Here is a 16,295-nt window from a genome sequence, read left to right as displayed (position 1 = left end):
ACTAGGATGGGTATTGTCAAGGATGTGGAGACACTGTAAGCCTCATACACTGCTGGTAGAAATGTAAATGGTGCAGCTGCCTTGGAAAACAGTTTGAGGAGTCATCAAAATGTGAAACATGGAGTTACTGTATGACCCAGCATTTCTACTCCTAGGCATATACACAATTCCAATGAGAGCATGTGATCATACAACAACTTGGTAATGAATATTCATAGAAGCATGCCTTACAATAGCCAAAAAAGTAAAAACAAACTCATATGTTGAATAAATGAGTAAATAAAATGAAATATATTTATATAATTGAATATTATTCAGCTTTAAAAATAAGGTACTGATTCAAGATACCACATGGATGAACATTGAAAACATTATGCTAAATAAAGAAACTTGTCACAAAAGAACACATACTGTATGAGTCCTTTTATATGAAAAGTGCATAATATGTAAATATATAGACAAAAAGGAGATTTCTGGTATTCTAACACTGATGAGGCCTGGCAGGAAATGAAAAGTCACAGCAAATCAATGTGGGGTTTATTTTGAGGGTGTTAACAATGTTTTAGAATTTGCTGTTGTGATGGTTACCCATCTCTGCTAATATACTAAAAGCTATTGAGTTATTCCACACTTCAGTGTGTGAATTGTAAGGAATGTGAATTATATCTCAAAGCTGTGATAAACAGGTAGGTAGGTTGAAAATGCGATAACAGATATATAAGATTTAGATACATTAGATTATTTTAAAATAAGAAACTTCTGTTTATTAAAGAATTTCATTAAGATTGTTAAAATGCAAGTACTAGAGTGGGGAAGACATTTTTAATACCTGTAATAAAAAAAGATCTGATAGTTAGAATTTAGTTATTTGTTGTTTAAGAAACAAAAGACAAGTTTCTTTGTTCATTTCTTGCATTTGAAGTACTGCTAGACAACATCCTTGGCCTGAGGTTCGTTGCCATAGCCCTTAACCACCACAGAGGCCTTCCTCCCCGTTCTCCTAGTTTCTTACTGTCCTCAACCTTAATTAGGTTGCTTTGGTGATCAACACAAAGTGCCTCCACCAACTTGACATGCATAGGCTCATCACAATTGGATGCAAGCACACAAAGGTGGGCTTGGCGCTTGTCTAAGGCTTTGGCAGCTTCATGAATTCCACATGGTAGGCCATCATGGATGAGGGCGGTCTTCAGCATTTGTTGTAAAGCAGTATTCAGACCCATTACAACCTCCAGCAGCAATGCCTTCCTTGGCCCTGGTGGTGGGTTATGGGTGGATCCAAATATTGAACAAACCCAAGCCTCCCCCTCCGCACAGCTCTGTGGCAGCAGGGCAAGTGCTAGAATATATTTATAAAGAACTACTAATCAACCATACTACCTAAAGAAAAATGAACTTAAGACTTAAACTGACCACTTTACAAAAGAGAGTATCTGAAATAGTTCACTAAGCATATGAAAATGTATTCAATCTCAACAATCATCAGGGAAAACTGAAATCCAAATAAGATACATCAGAATGCAAACAAATGAAAAAGACACAATTCCTTGCCTAGATGAAGAGGTAGAGAGCATAGAATTCCCACCTCTGTAAACACTAGTTTAAATTCATGAAGTCACTTGGGAACCATTTGGGGCAGTATTTAATAACCCTGATAGACCCCCTGATCCAGCAGTTGTAGGAAGGAGGAGTGGTGAGCACTGCACTGCAGAAAGAGTACATGTGTTCTCCAAAAAACAGCATAAGAATTTTCACAGCAATATTTTTGTAGTAATTGGTGACTAGAAACAAACCAAATGTTTAACAACTCTAAAGCTGTATAAATTATAGCATCATATTGAACATTATACTGAACTGAAAATTAGTGACTTACCACTGCTTATAACACATGGATATATTTCATAAACACAAAATTGAGAGAAAGAAACCATATGCGAAATAGTATATATAATTCCTTTATATTAAGTTCAAAAATAGGTGTTAGAAATGATTTCCCTAATTGAGTAGCTCAGGTGGTTAGTGTCCTTCTGATATGCCAAGGTTGAGGGTTTAATCTCTGACCAAGGCATACAAGAAGCAACAAATGAATGCATAAATCAGTTCTGTGGAACAACAAAGTAGTGTCTTCTTTCTCTATTTCTCATCAATAAATTATTAAAAAGTGAAGATACTGTTTACCTTTGGCAAAGAGGAAAGTAGTGATTAGGAGAAAATATGACAAGAGCTTTTTGGGTTTTAGTGATATGTTGCAAATGGCTTGCATCAAGTTGCAAGAATTGATTGTTAAATGTTTCAATTTTACAAGCTGGTTGACATCAAATTGGTGCTCAAAATTGGCCATGCTGGGAGTATTCATGTCATGGAAGTTCTGTTTTTTTCCAGGTGTTTTTGTTTTGAGATGGTGCAGCTGGTTCTCACATATTTACCAGTATCATACTGGTATAAGATGTCTTCATTTTGTTAACTTCACAAAGCTATGCTTATAGTTCTGTTTTGTGAACTTTTCTTTATTTATGTTATATTTCAAGAGATATTTCATATTTGAAGGAGGAAAAATAGAAGTCATTGTAATTTTAAACAAATATCCATATAGTATTGATTAGTCCAAAGCCAGGGAAAATGGAGGAGAGCTAAGTAGGCACCTCTGAGAGAGGCAATAGAGCCAAATCACTGATAAAAACATTGATTTCTTCTCTATTTTTACCATCTAGATTAAGGGTCATGATCTTTCTGTTTTTACAGAGGGCAGACATGCACTATAGAAGAATAAATATAAAGTTTGTGAATTTATTCACTTATAATATTCTGTACCTTCACCCTTGGTTATGTACAATTATTAAATAATCATTGTTTTCCCTATTTTCCTTGAAAATTCCATACTTCTTTTTGATATATCTGTAATGTTATATTGAGCCAAGGCTAGAACATAGGCTTTTTAGTTTTAGTTATGTGATCTTGAACAAGTTATATAACTCTAACTTCTAGTTTCATCACTAACAACCTAGGGGAAATATTCATACACCATCAGTTATTCATTCAAAGCATTATGGAGTAAGGACCATGTGCTTGGTATGGTTTGAAAGCAGAGAATATAGCAAAACATAAAATATACAAAGCTCCATGATCTAAAGTTGCTTCTGTTGTAAGAGGGAACACAGAATCACTGATGTATAAGTGAAATCTATACTGGTGACAACCATGGAGGAAAGGCAACTTTGGAAAGGAGATACGAGTTTCAGTGGTGTAGTATTAAATTAGGTGGTTAGTTTTCACTGTGAACATGACATTTAAGTTAAAATTGATTGAAATGAGAGAGCAAGATGCAACTCTCTGTAGGAAAGTCATTATAGGCAAAGGGGACTGGAAATGCCAAGGCCCCAAGGGACAATAATGCTTGAACTATTTGAGAAATAGCAAGAAGGCCAGTGAAAAAGGATTATAAAGATAGGCCACCAAATGGACTCTGCTTTTTACTCTGAGTGAGATGTGCAGGTATACAGAGTTTTGAGCAGAATAGTAATGTGATCTAACTTGGGTCTAATGGGATCAGTTCAGCTCCCACATTGATAATAGATTCAACAAATGAGGAGATAGAAATTGGAGGTTATCATAAAAATCCATGTGACACATAATAGCTACTTGGTCCAGTGAAGTAGCTCCATTTTGCATTTAATGAAGTAGGTTTAATTTTCTAGATTTTCTAATATTTAAGACAAGCCAGATATCAAGGTTTTCCAATGATGAAATTCCTGATTTTCTAATATTGGATCAATTTCTCTTGTTCTCATTTTTAACATGTGAAGACCCACATGTGCAAAATCCATATCCACAGAGTTTTTACTAGAACCATGTGTCACTGGAACACTGCTGCTAACCCTCATGACTGCTCTTTGTACTAGGTCTCTTCTTCATAAACAGATGAGTTTCCAGCCATGTTCTGGCTTGATGTCTCTCCTTACTTATTCTGGATCCTTTGATTTTGGCTTCCACTTTCCTGTGCTGTGTTTTGAAATATGACAAATTATTTGAGAAATATTTCTCTTATAGAGGAAACAAATAGAAAACTGACTAGTGTTTTTTTAGCCCCAAAGAGCTACTTTTGGCAATATTTTTCTTTGATATTTATGTCAAAATATGAGAGGTTAATAATTGACAAAAGAAATAGATGAATTAAAAAACATTCTTCAGTTTTTACTGAATATGAGGAGAAAAAAGCAACAATATAGATTGGCTCTGAACCACGTATAGTGTCTATAAAATGCAAATTGAGGAATACATTCTAAATGTTACTGAAATATCCATCTACATTTCTATATAAAGAGCACATACTTATTTTAAAATCTAGAAATCATCACTTCTGTATTTTCCAATGAGACAATTTTCAAAGCCATGCAGTAAATGCTGCAGTATTATTCAGAATTAATAGGAAGAATAATTGGTTTAGAATTCTATTTAAACAGTTCTGTAGAACAGTATATCACAAGTAAAGTTCATAATTCATATATATAAAACTGGTTCTTCTTTTCATTGGCACTGATAACAAAAACTCAATAATCAAAAGATAGATAAAAAGAGTGGGGAAAAAGGAGTCCTAGGTAATTCACCTCTCAGTAATGGGTAAGTAAATTGCATGTGAATACATAAATTCAATCAGGGATTTTATACTTTATTCTGCAACTCTGGAAATTGGGTTACAAAATACAAAATATTATGCTAAAATGGAAGTTATCTTCCATAATGCTTTGTAAAGGAAAGTTCTGAATTTGAAAATGTTGGAGTTATTATCGTAACTCATATCAGTACTTTGAGTCCTGACGAACAGATCATACTTCTATTTCTGTTCCTTCTTAAGAGCTTCCTGCATTTTTCACATCTTTGGCAATTTAGGATATCTCTGTTCTTGCCAGAGCTAGCTGAGGAAACTTTAGGCCAAACTAGAAATATGGGATAGAGTTACTTGCTTATTTATTTGGTACTAAATTGGTTGAATTCTATCATGTTCTATATGCAGAGCTTATGGAAGGTTCTGTGGGTGGTTGTTGACAAGATGAACCTCACAGAGAGGAGCACTCATTGTCTAATTAGGAGGCCATTAACATGTCTGGCCATGAAGAGACTATTCTATAAAAAAGACAATTTTCTTCTAGTAAGCAATGATTATTGAGAAGACTTCAAGACTATATTATGATTCATGCTATTTATTGGTCCCTAATTAAATGGTAGGCACTCAGTTTTATCTAACAGGATAATTAAATGATCAATGAGACAAAGCTTATGGGGCTTACATTTTACAGGGGAATCTTGTGTACACATGTATGCTCATGTGCAGTGGTGTGTATGGTGCTTGCACATGTGCATATGTACAAATGATAGAGGTCGCACTTAGGTCTGACTGCCTATCTATAGTTCAAGTGCTTATTCTAATTTGAAGTTCAAGCCATCATTTTCAGAGATTTGAGGAGCGGGGAAGGCAGCAAGAGAATTTCTGATATGTGCCCAAACAATTTGATCACTCTGATTCCTACTTCTAAATTGTCCCCAGAGCAAGGAGCAGGAAATCTTTTGGATTCAACTTAAAACCCAATGATATTTGAAAATTGACAACAACAGCATTTAAAAAACAATACATTTAAAAATAGTATCACTTATTGAGTACTTAGTGTGAATCAGGTATATATACTGTGTCATTTAATTCTTAAAACATCTATCATGGAACATAGCATATCCTCATTTTACCAAAAATGTGACTATTTTTCAGAGAGGTGCATGCTAAGGCATGGAACTGGACATTTAGTCCATGTCTACTTTGCTTCGAAGTCTACAAACTGACCCCTTAAGCCTGAGAAGAAAGATGGTATGTGGATGAAAGCAAATACACACAATTTTGTATTGGTTGAAGAGAGAATATGAGTGTGATTTTTTTTACTACTTTGTATGGTTTGTTTGTGGTGAAAATGGAAGCAGAAGCAGCACTTTTGAAAAGCTGATTCTAGTACAGTTAAATTTTGCTGTGTTTTCCTTTCTCTCATGGGTGTCTTGAGGTCATGATTCCAGGTTTTATACCAATATCAAAAATCTAACTACTTGCATCTTGTGTAGTTTTCAGATTTGTAAGGAAAAAATATTTTCAGTTTTTAATTTATAACCACTTTAAAAATGTTTATCATTAATTATTAAATATCCTTGAACTCAATATATCATCAATATGTCACATGGTATAAGTAGTTCCACAGTATGTTTAATGAGAGATAGTTATAAAAGCTAATTTTTTCACAACCATCTTTTAAAAAATATTTTATTTATTTATATTTAGAGAGAGGGGAAGGGACAGAGAAAGAGAAGGAGAGAAACATCAGTGTGCAAGAGATACGCTGATCAGTTGCCTCTCACATGCCCCAAACGGGGATCTAGCCAACAACCCAGGCATGTGCCCTGACTGGGAATTGAACCAACAACAGTTTGGTTTGCAGTCTGGTGCTCAATCCATTGAGCCACACCAGCCAGGGCACAATCAAGTATCTTGTAGCAATTATACACAAGAATAATAACTCCAGGCATTCACCTCATGAAAATGAATTATGCTACAATTCAGATTCATATACACACATATACACATACACACATATATACATATATAATGGGAAGCAAAACATGGATGTTGGCCAAATTGAAATAACTGAAAGTCTGGAAAGAATTTGAGAGTTGTTTTTATAATCCTGGGACACAGATAAATTTAATGCTTTAAATTATCTTTTCTTTACAAGTTTGAGAAATTGTTAATATCTTAGAATATCAATTATGAAACATCAATTCCCATGTTTGTGGAATTTTTGGTGAGTCTACTATGATGCTCTTTGTGGCTAACAAACTTGATTGCTTTTATATAATACTAATTACCATTCCAAGGAAATAGCACTTGAAAACATCACTACCTACTGTACAACCATTGACATGGCTTCTTTAATTATACTACATTTAGAATCATGGGAACTATCATTTAAATGTCCCATCATTTTCCTTGTTTGTAACAATCTGCCAAGTTTTACTTCTACACTTGTTATTACTATACATTTATAAATGCTTTATATTTATCAAAACTACATATATGGTATATGTACATATGATATATATTTCCTTTTATATATCACAACAATTATTACTGAAAATGTATTGTTATGCATTCTAGAGTAATAAATGAACAATTCTAATAACATTCTTTTAAAATATTTAATCAATAGTATAACATAAGCTTCTGATGTTTCAAAATAAAGTGAACTATAATCTTTTTTTCACTTTTTAATCATTTATCATTATTCTATTACAGTTGTCTTTATTTTCCCCCCTTTGCCCTCCTCTGCCCATCCCACCCCTGCTTCCACAGTCAATCCCACACTGCTGTCCATGCCCATGGGTCATTCATACATGCTCTTTAGTCCCTTCCACTTCTTTCCACCATTCCCCCCCCACCCCCTTCCCTCTGGTCACTTTCAACTGTTCCATGTTCCATGCCTGTAGTTCTATTTTATACATTAATTTATTTTGTTCATTAGATTTCCCTTATAGGTGAGATCATATGGTATAAGTCTTTTACTGACTGGCTTATTTTGCTTAGAATAATATTTTCCAGTTCCATCCATGTTGTCACAAAATGTAGGAGTTCTTTTTTTTCTCTCCCTTCCTTCCTTCCTTCCTTCCTTCCTTCCTTCCTTCCTTCCTTCCTTCCTTCCTTCCTTCCTTCCTTCCTTCCTTTCTTTCTTTCTTTCTTTCTTTCTTTCTTTCTTTCTTTCTTTCTTTCTTTCTTTCTTTCTTTTCTTTCTTTCTTCTTTCTGCTATGTACTATTCCATTGTGTAAATGTACCACAGTTTTTTTTTTTTGATCCACACATTTACTGATGGGAACTTAGGTCGTTTTTAGCATTTGGCTATTGTAAAAAGTGCTGCTATGAACAGAGGGGAGCATAAGTTCTTTTGAGTTGGTGACTTGGGATTCATAGGGTATATTCCCAGTAGCAGAATCACGGGGTCAAAGGGCAGTTCCATTTTTAGTTTTTTTAAGGAAATTCCATACTGTTTCCACAGTGGCTGCACCAGGCTACATTTCCACCAAAGTGCATTGGGGTTCCCTTTTCTCCACATCCTTCTTTTATTTATTTCTTTTGTAAGTTCCTCACAGGTAGTGGGAGTCACTTTGTCCTACTAAATGAGAGTGGTTCCTCCATCATTTAATGTTGAGACAATTGGCTATTCACATCAATTTGACCACATGGACTGATTTAAAGTGAAACAAATTCTTTCTTTTCATCTGGACTCTAACCAGATATTTAGATAGGGTCCAGAAACAAAATTTGTGACATTTCACTTAACATTTTCTACTTGTTGTTTTCCATTAAAACATGAATAATTTATGTTTCCCACTTAAAAATTTTTAATGATATATTTTATTGATTATGCTATTACAGTTGTCCCATTTTCCCCTCTTTATTCCCCTCTGTCCTGCACAGCCCCTCCAACCCACATCTCTCCCCCACCCTGACCCCACTTTAGTTCATGTCCATGGGTCATACATATAAGTTCTTTGACTTCTACATTTCCTATACTATTCTTAACCTCCCCCTGTCTATTTTCTACCTACCATTTATGCTACTTATTCTCTGTACCTTTTCCCCCTCTCTCCCCCTCCCACTCCCCTGCTGATAACTCTCCATGTGATCTCCATTTCTGTGGTTCTGTTTCTGTTCTAGTTGTTTGCTTAGTTTGTTTTTGTTTAGGTGTGGTTGTTAATAACTGTGAGTTTGTTGTCATTTTATTGTTCATGTTTTTAATCTTTTTTTCCCTTAGATAAATCCCTTTAACATTTCATATAATAAGGTCTTGGTGATGATGAACTCCTTTAACTTGAGCTTATCTGAGAAGCACTTTCTCTGCCCTTCCATTCTAAATGAAAGCTTTGCTGGATAGAGCAATCTTGGATGTAGGTCCTTGTCTTTCATGACTTGGAATACTTCTTTCCAGCCCCTTCTTGCCTGTAAGGTCTCTTTGGAGAAATCAGCTGACAGTCTGATGGGAACTCCTTTGTAGGTAACTGTCTTCTTTTTTCTTGCTGCTTTTAGGATTCTCTTCTTATCTTTAATCTTGGCTAATGTAATTATGATGTGCCTTGGTGTGTTCCTCTTTGGGTCCAACTTCTTTGGGACTCTCTGAGCTTCCTGGACTTCCTGGAGGTCTCTTTCCTTTGCCAGATTGAGAAAGTTCTCCTTCATTATTTGTTCAAAGAAGTTTTCCATTTCTTGCTCTTCCTCTTCTCCTTCTGGTACAACTATGATTCAGATGTTGGAATGTTTAAAGATGTCCTGGAGGTTCCTAAGCCTCTCCTCAATTTTTTGAATTCTTGTTTCTTCATTCTTTTCTGGTTGATGTCCCTTTCTTCCTTATGGTCCACACCATTGATCCGAGTTCCAGTTTCCTTCCCACCACTATTGGTTTCCTGTGCATTTTCCTTCATTTCTGTTATTGTAGCCTTCATTTTTTCATCTAATTTGAGACCAAATTCAACCAATTCTATGAGCATCCTGATCCTCAGTGCTTTGAACTATGTATCTGATAGGTTGGCTATCTCTTCATCGCTTAGTTGTATTTGTTCTGGAGCTTTGATATGTTCTTCCATTTGGGCCATTTTTTTTTGTCTTGGCACACCAGCATCCACACAACTGAGGTTCCTTAGAAGAAAGTACATTCTTGGTGGAAGGGATGGATCACAGCTCTTTTGTTTCCAAGTTTTCTGCCTGCCACATTCCTTCCCTCCCCCACTTAAAATTTTCTTGTTCAGTACAAATAATTTTGTTTTGTACATTGCAAGCAACATAAAAAGTTTTATTTGAAAGGGGTACCTAACTAAAGGCTAAACAAATAATCCAATATGATTCTGGAAATCTTTATAAATATCAAAATTCTTAAATAGTGGATTTGATACATTTTTTGTACCTGACTCACTCTAATTCTATAAGATAACCTTTACATTGTTGCATTGATGGAGTAGAGCATTATGGGAACTTTTATTGAGTACAAGATTTTGTGGTTGTTACATTTAGTATGCTGGAGTTATCAGTAAATCTTTAAACAATTAATTAAAACACACTGGAAAAATCCTTCATTAAAAGAGGGTGATATTTTAAAGATATCTTTAAAATATGAAAAACAGTAAAGTTTACCTACTACACAGGTATTTTTGGTAAGCATTCATATTCACAATATAAGTAGAAATTATTCTTAGTTGTAAAAATATCTTTGACAAAATAATGGATCATTCATGAACTTTAATAAACAAGTGGAATATTATTGACAGGATGATTAAAATATATGCAATTTAGTACATATATTTAATGAATAAATGGATCTGGGTTATGTGCTAGATATTGTACTTAGGTCTAGGAATCAGTGATATAGTCCTTGATTTCCAGGGATTTACCTTCTAAGATGGGGTATGTCTACATGTTATATATGAGTGAAAAAGTCTTGAGCTTGTGCATCTGTAATTGTTTCATGCTTTGGATTCTTATGGCACCTGACATTTTACTTTACATTTGCAGAAAGGTTAAGTGACAGCAGTACCACATTCCCTTAAGTGAATGCCAAAAGCTTTTCCACATTGTCCTGCTATTTCCATCTACTTACTTTTCTATCTTTATGAATGCTGAATAGTAGCATAGTCTTTTACACACATTATCTTTCTATTTACTTATCTCTGCAAATGTTGCTATATAATAGCTTAGGATGGTGTGACCACAGAGTTGGTTGAAACTCATATGTCACTCTCCGTGGTCCTGAAAGATCATGGAAGACTGAAAATTGTTGTTTCTTCTAATTTTTTGACACAAAAGATTACTGCCTGGCCAAGAATTCAAAACAGGGATAGAAAAAGTCTAGTGGGAAAAGAGAAGATAAAAATAGAAAGGTTTGCTCTTGCTGGTGTGGTTCAGTGGATCGAGTGCCAACCTGCAAATGAAAGGGTCGTCAGTTCAATTCCTAGTCAGGGCATATGCCTGGGTTGGGGGCCAGGTCCCCAGTTGTGGGTGTGCCAGAGGCAACCAATCAATGTATCTCTCACACATTGATGCTTCTCTCCCTCTATTTCTCCCTCCCTTTCCTGCTTTCTATAAAATAAATAAAATCTTAAAAAAATAGAAAGGTTTACAGGAGAGGCTTAGCTATTGATTAATGGATGTTTGAACTAATTTATTTATTCAATGAAAGTTTACTGTACAACAGGCACTGGTTGTACTACAACTCCCACCACTCCCACTGCCACTATGTAAAACTTTACTCTGGTGTATTCTACTTTACATTGGAGAAAATAGATGTCAATCACACAAATGTGGAAAAATGTACATTTGCAACTGTGTTAGGTACTAAGAAGGATACAGGGCTTTATGGATCTTGAGATAAAATGGAACAAATATGGAGCTTGGTTAAAAGTTAATTATATTTTCTTCAAATTATTAAATTATTATTGTAAAAACAATATATTAAAGAAGAGATGGTCTACTGGATTGTATAAGATCTCCAAATAAAGTCTTTAAAAACTATTTCAGTGAAATCTTGCCTCTATGATCTCAGCATTTAATAACTGATTATACACTTGAAATTGCTATAATATTTTCAGGTCATTACGCTTTACATGATGATATAGTTGATCATCATCAAGGCTGAGAAAATTTGTTTGTACAAGTAGGTGAAAAAGATTTCAAACCTTTACTTTTAGGGCCCAAAATATCAATTGGCATGATATTTATAATATATCAGCTCTACTTTCATATTAATTTTTGTAATTTTGAGTTTTTTGTGGATATAAATGTATTTCAAATCTGTTCAAATTTTTTTGCCAGAAAATAATTATAAAGCTTGCATTTGAAGAATGTTCAATCATTGTTTAAACAGTCAACCTGCAGCCAACATGGCAAACAGAGAAATAGCAAATAAGCAGCATATAGAATAGAACTATATTTATGTTGCTAGATATTTGGGTCATCTGTTAGAACTATGCTCACTAGAAGTTCCTGCCTGATCTCTTTGCTCCCCTATCTGCAATGGGTTACACTTTAAACTGCAATGTTCCTTGTACTCTGAAAAAATTCTCAAACTATTTCATGAGCCCTTGTGGCCTGAATGCTGATGTAGATATCCAGAAGTAGATCCCTCTTTATGCCACATTCAGGAAGAATGGAACATACTCTCAGATCCCACTCGCTCAAGCCATTCTCCAAAGAGCTCTGAACAAGCTTCATATGACTAGAGACTACCTGGCTGTGAACTCTGACAACTTGAGGTTGATCTACTTGGCCATCCCAGATGTTTGAGATTATCAGTATATCAAGGGGTATCTGCAAACATTTTATAACAGACTAGTTGAAAAGCTCAGCTCTTAGCTTGTTTCAACTTTCTTCTGAGAATTTATTACCACCTGATGTAAGTACATATTTGCTTATTTGCTTAGTACATACCACACTGAAATGTAACATTCATGAAAGCAGGCTTTCTGCTCACATTCCTGGTGCATACTCTAAGCACTCAATACATATGCAATGGATAAAGGACACAACTCTAAGTCTCTATGTTCAATTAGGGCTGTTTTTCTTTTTCTTTTTATTCTGTACCAGTGTTTAGCTCATTTAAGTATTACAGAAGTAAGCAGGGTCTAGATCATCAAGATTCTTGTAAGGTTTATTAGGGAATTCAGGCTATTTTCTAAAAACAATGGGAATTGACTGATATATTATAATTAGAAACAAATATTATTAGATTTTCATTTTAGAAAATAAAGTTATTGCTTTGTTTCTCTTAAGAATGGTATCTCCATTCTCTCATTCATCCAATATTAAACTCTAAAAATTATATAACACCTTTTCATTCTTTTGTTACTAATAATTTGCCACAACCAGACATTTTAATTTTAACAGTATCTATCTATCTATCTATCTATCTATCATCTATCTATCATCTGTCATCTAGATATAGCACCTCCTTTTTTTCCATTTTAATATGGGTCTTGGTTAATCAAGTCAATTGCACCTGCTAAACTTATATTTCTGTCTTTAGTCTATTCCCATTTAAGGTGCTCTATGTCTTATAGCCAATTAATTAAACAATGTCAGCCATCATATTTATCTACACAAATATTTGAATAACTCTTCACTAACTAAAGATAAATCCATAGCTTTCTATTTGAAAAATGTGCAACATAAATTTTTATTAACTTCAACACTAATCCACGTAGAATATTGCATTTAATCTTTTTGTGAGATTAGCAAAGACTGATTCTCTTTAAAAATAATGAATTCAAATATAAAAAATGTTCTGAAATTACAACAAGAAATTCCCATATACCCTTCACCCAAATTTACCACCTGTTAGACATTTTTCACACTTCTTTCGTCATTCTCTTCAGGTATTTCTGAAACATTGTGAATAAATTGCAGCTAATATGCCTTTTTACTCATTAATCACAGTAAAGTTATCAAAATTAGGGTATTTAATATTGATATAAAACTGTAATTTTTATATCAATAAAAACAGTTTTTTATGATATAAAAACTGTAACTATGCTAATTGTAATTTAGCATACATAAAGGACCTATAGATGAGATAGAGACTTTATTTATATTTTACCAACTGTCCTAACAGTGTCCTTTATAGATATATTCATTTTCTTAGCCCAGTATCCAATTCTGTATTACACACTGCATTTAGTAGTCATGTCTCTCTAATCTTCTCTAGTCTGGAACAGTTCCTCAGCCTTTCTTTGACTTTCATCAGAGTGTTATTTTTGAAAAGTACAGAGAAGATATTTTGTTCTTTTTCCCTCAATTTAAATTTACCTTTTGCAGTCACTTATGCTTTTTTTTGGTCTGGAATACTAAATAAACTTTATTATGTACTTCTTAGCGCATTACATCATGAACCTCATGATGTCACATGGCCCCACTACTGGTGATTTTAAACTTGGTCATTTGGTTAAGGGAATGTTTATCAGATTCATTCACTACAAGGAATTTTTCATTTTCTGGTAATTAAGAAGAACCTATGGTAGATTATGAAAGTGGTCCTCAAGTGGTTCCCATTTGTGTGTGCATTCTTTTTTGCAATATGATTTTTCAGTTTTTCCCTTCAAGACATGGACTACATTACTCCAATTGTGAATCCGGGGTTGGCCATGTAACTTCCTTGGGCTAAGGGGACACCAGCAAATGTGTGCTGACAGAACCTTGAAAAGCACTCTAAATTGGAGTTTGTACTCCACTGTTGCTTTCTGGAATCCTGCAACTACCACTCCTCAAGAAGACAAGGCTGGCCTAATGAAGGATGAAAGACCAGTTTGAAGCCTTACCCCCAATTAGTTTGCTAACCAGTACACAAGTGAGTGAGGCCATGCTGGGTCATCCAGCCCAACCTGAGACAGCCAGAGCAGCAAATCACCAGAACAATCCACATTACCATGAGAAATTATAGATTTAGTTTATTGTTTTAAGTCACTGAGTTTGGGAATAGTGTGTTACAAAGCAAAAGCTAATAATTCCCAGGCGGGACTACTTTGAGATGATGTCAATGTCTTGTTGTTACACATATAACTTTTACTGACTAGATTTATGATTCTTGCCTTAAATATTACAAAGAGTGCAAAATGGTACTGCTACATTTTTTAAAGATGAAGAACATATAGATTGGGTATTATATTCTTTGCAGTATATATGTCTACTAAATGATGTGCCAGCATTAGAACCCAAATCTTACCCGTGGTCCTTAGCTTTTTTCAATTTGCCATGAAGAGGTGAGTAGCCTGATGGCAGAACTGTGATTCACAAGAGGGAGCAAGAGAATTGTGGGGTGTCCCTGGTGTTACAAGTGACACCAGGTGTCCTCACACATGCATAGAAGCCCCTCTGGTAGATGCTTCATAATTAATAGCGGGAAGGGGTGGCAGGATGGACAATGTAGGTGGAAACATTAAATATAGTTATCATACCTGTTCAGATGATAATTGATTCATGAAAAGGTATATGGATAATATCTTTAGAAATTGCCTTTTATGAATATCAATAACCTCATTGATTATAATTAATAATATGTTTGTACAATGTAGCTCTTAATATTTTTGTAGTAGCTATTATATCCTTTCGCAGGTTTGCCAAATAAACTAAGAACAGGGAGCTAAGATAGGTAAAGTGACACTGTGAAAGGGGAAAACACTCTTACTTTATTCCTTCTTAAAAACAGGAAAACTGAGAATGAAGAAAGCAAAGGACCAAAACAAACCAAGAGTAAACAGTGAATAAGTGACGAAGGAGGGACTTGAATTCAGCCATCCCAATTTCCTAGAAGTGGGGGATAGGTCCCACGTCTTCAGACACTAATACTGAGTCTTAAGTCTGTGCTTTGTGCTAGGCACTGCTCTAAAATCCTTACATATACTATTTTAACTCATTTACTACCAGGCCTTTCTGCTACACTACATGTTAACCCTACTTAGAAATGATTGCCCAACAGAAATGATTACTTTTGAAATGCAAGCACTCAGGTACTTCAGGGGTAGGTGTGTGTGTGTGTGTGTGTGTGTGTGTGTGTGTGTGTTAAAGATCATAGCTTCCTGCCTGAAAAGAAATCCAAAGATTCACTTTTTACTTTACCTCTTCCTAAAAAATTTAAGAGCACAAGGAAGCACTTTGCTTTCCCAGTTTTCTCACCAACCAGAACACTAGCACCCTGTCAGGGAGTGTAATGGACAAGAAGCCAAACTCTTCTCTGTCGTTTCCGCTACAGAGCGTCCAGACCAGCAGCTCCCGCAGCAACCTTCCCCCCGCAGAGCCGACGGCCGGGGTGCGGCAGCCAGGGCTTTCCCCGAGGGCAGTCTCAACCTCCTAACAGCCTTTGCTCGGAGCTCGCCAGCGCACGGCTTCGCACGCTCCGAGCCCCACGCTCCCCGGGTCGCGGGGCGCTCTTGTGGAACCGGAGCCCACCCTAAGGTTTGCCCTTCGAGACCGCGCCCGCCAAGTATCGCGGGACTTGTGCGCAGCGCTCCAGCCGCGGCTCCGGGAGCAGCTGGAGCGAGCTCTACGCGCACAGCCTCAACCCGGGGAGAAGTAGGAGCTGCGAGGGAGGGGGAGGGCCGGGGGTGCTGGTTACGTAAATGATACTAGCCCTGTGAAAGGCCTCCTGGCTGGGTCCACGGGAGGGGGAGGGGCCGCACGAGGAGGAGGGGCCGGGAGGGAGCGGGCTGGGGCGGGAGGGGGGCGGGGGCCGGGGGC

At 35.9% G+C, this 16,295-nt stretch overlaps 1 pseudogene; it reads right to left on the bottom strand.

Moving 5' to 3' along the window:
* Window positions 1-903: 903 nt before the first annotated feature.
* Window positions 904-1,248, bottom strand: LOC123813276 (annotated as a pseudogene).
* Window positions 1,249-16,295: the final 15,047 nt, after the last annotated feature.

The sequence above is a fragment of the Phyllostomus hastatus genome, unplaced genomic scaffold (assembly GCF_019186645.2).
Source record: "Phyllostomus hastatus isolate PE091 unplaced genomic scaffold, TTU_PhHast_1.1 phas_contig_1, whole genome shotgun sequence".
Classification (NCBI taxonomy): Eukaryota; Metazoa; Chordata; class Mammalia; order Chiroptera; family Phyllostomidae; genus Phyllostomus; species Phyllostomus hastatus.
This window is presented reverse-complemented; position numbering and strand designations above follow the sequence as displayed.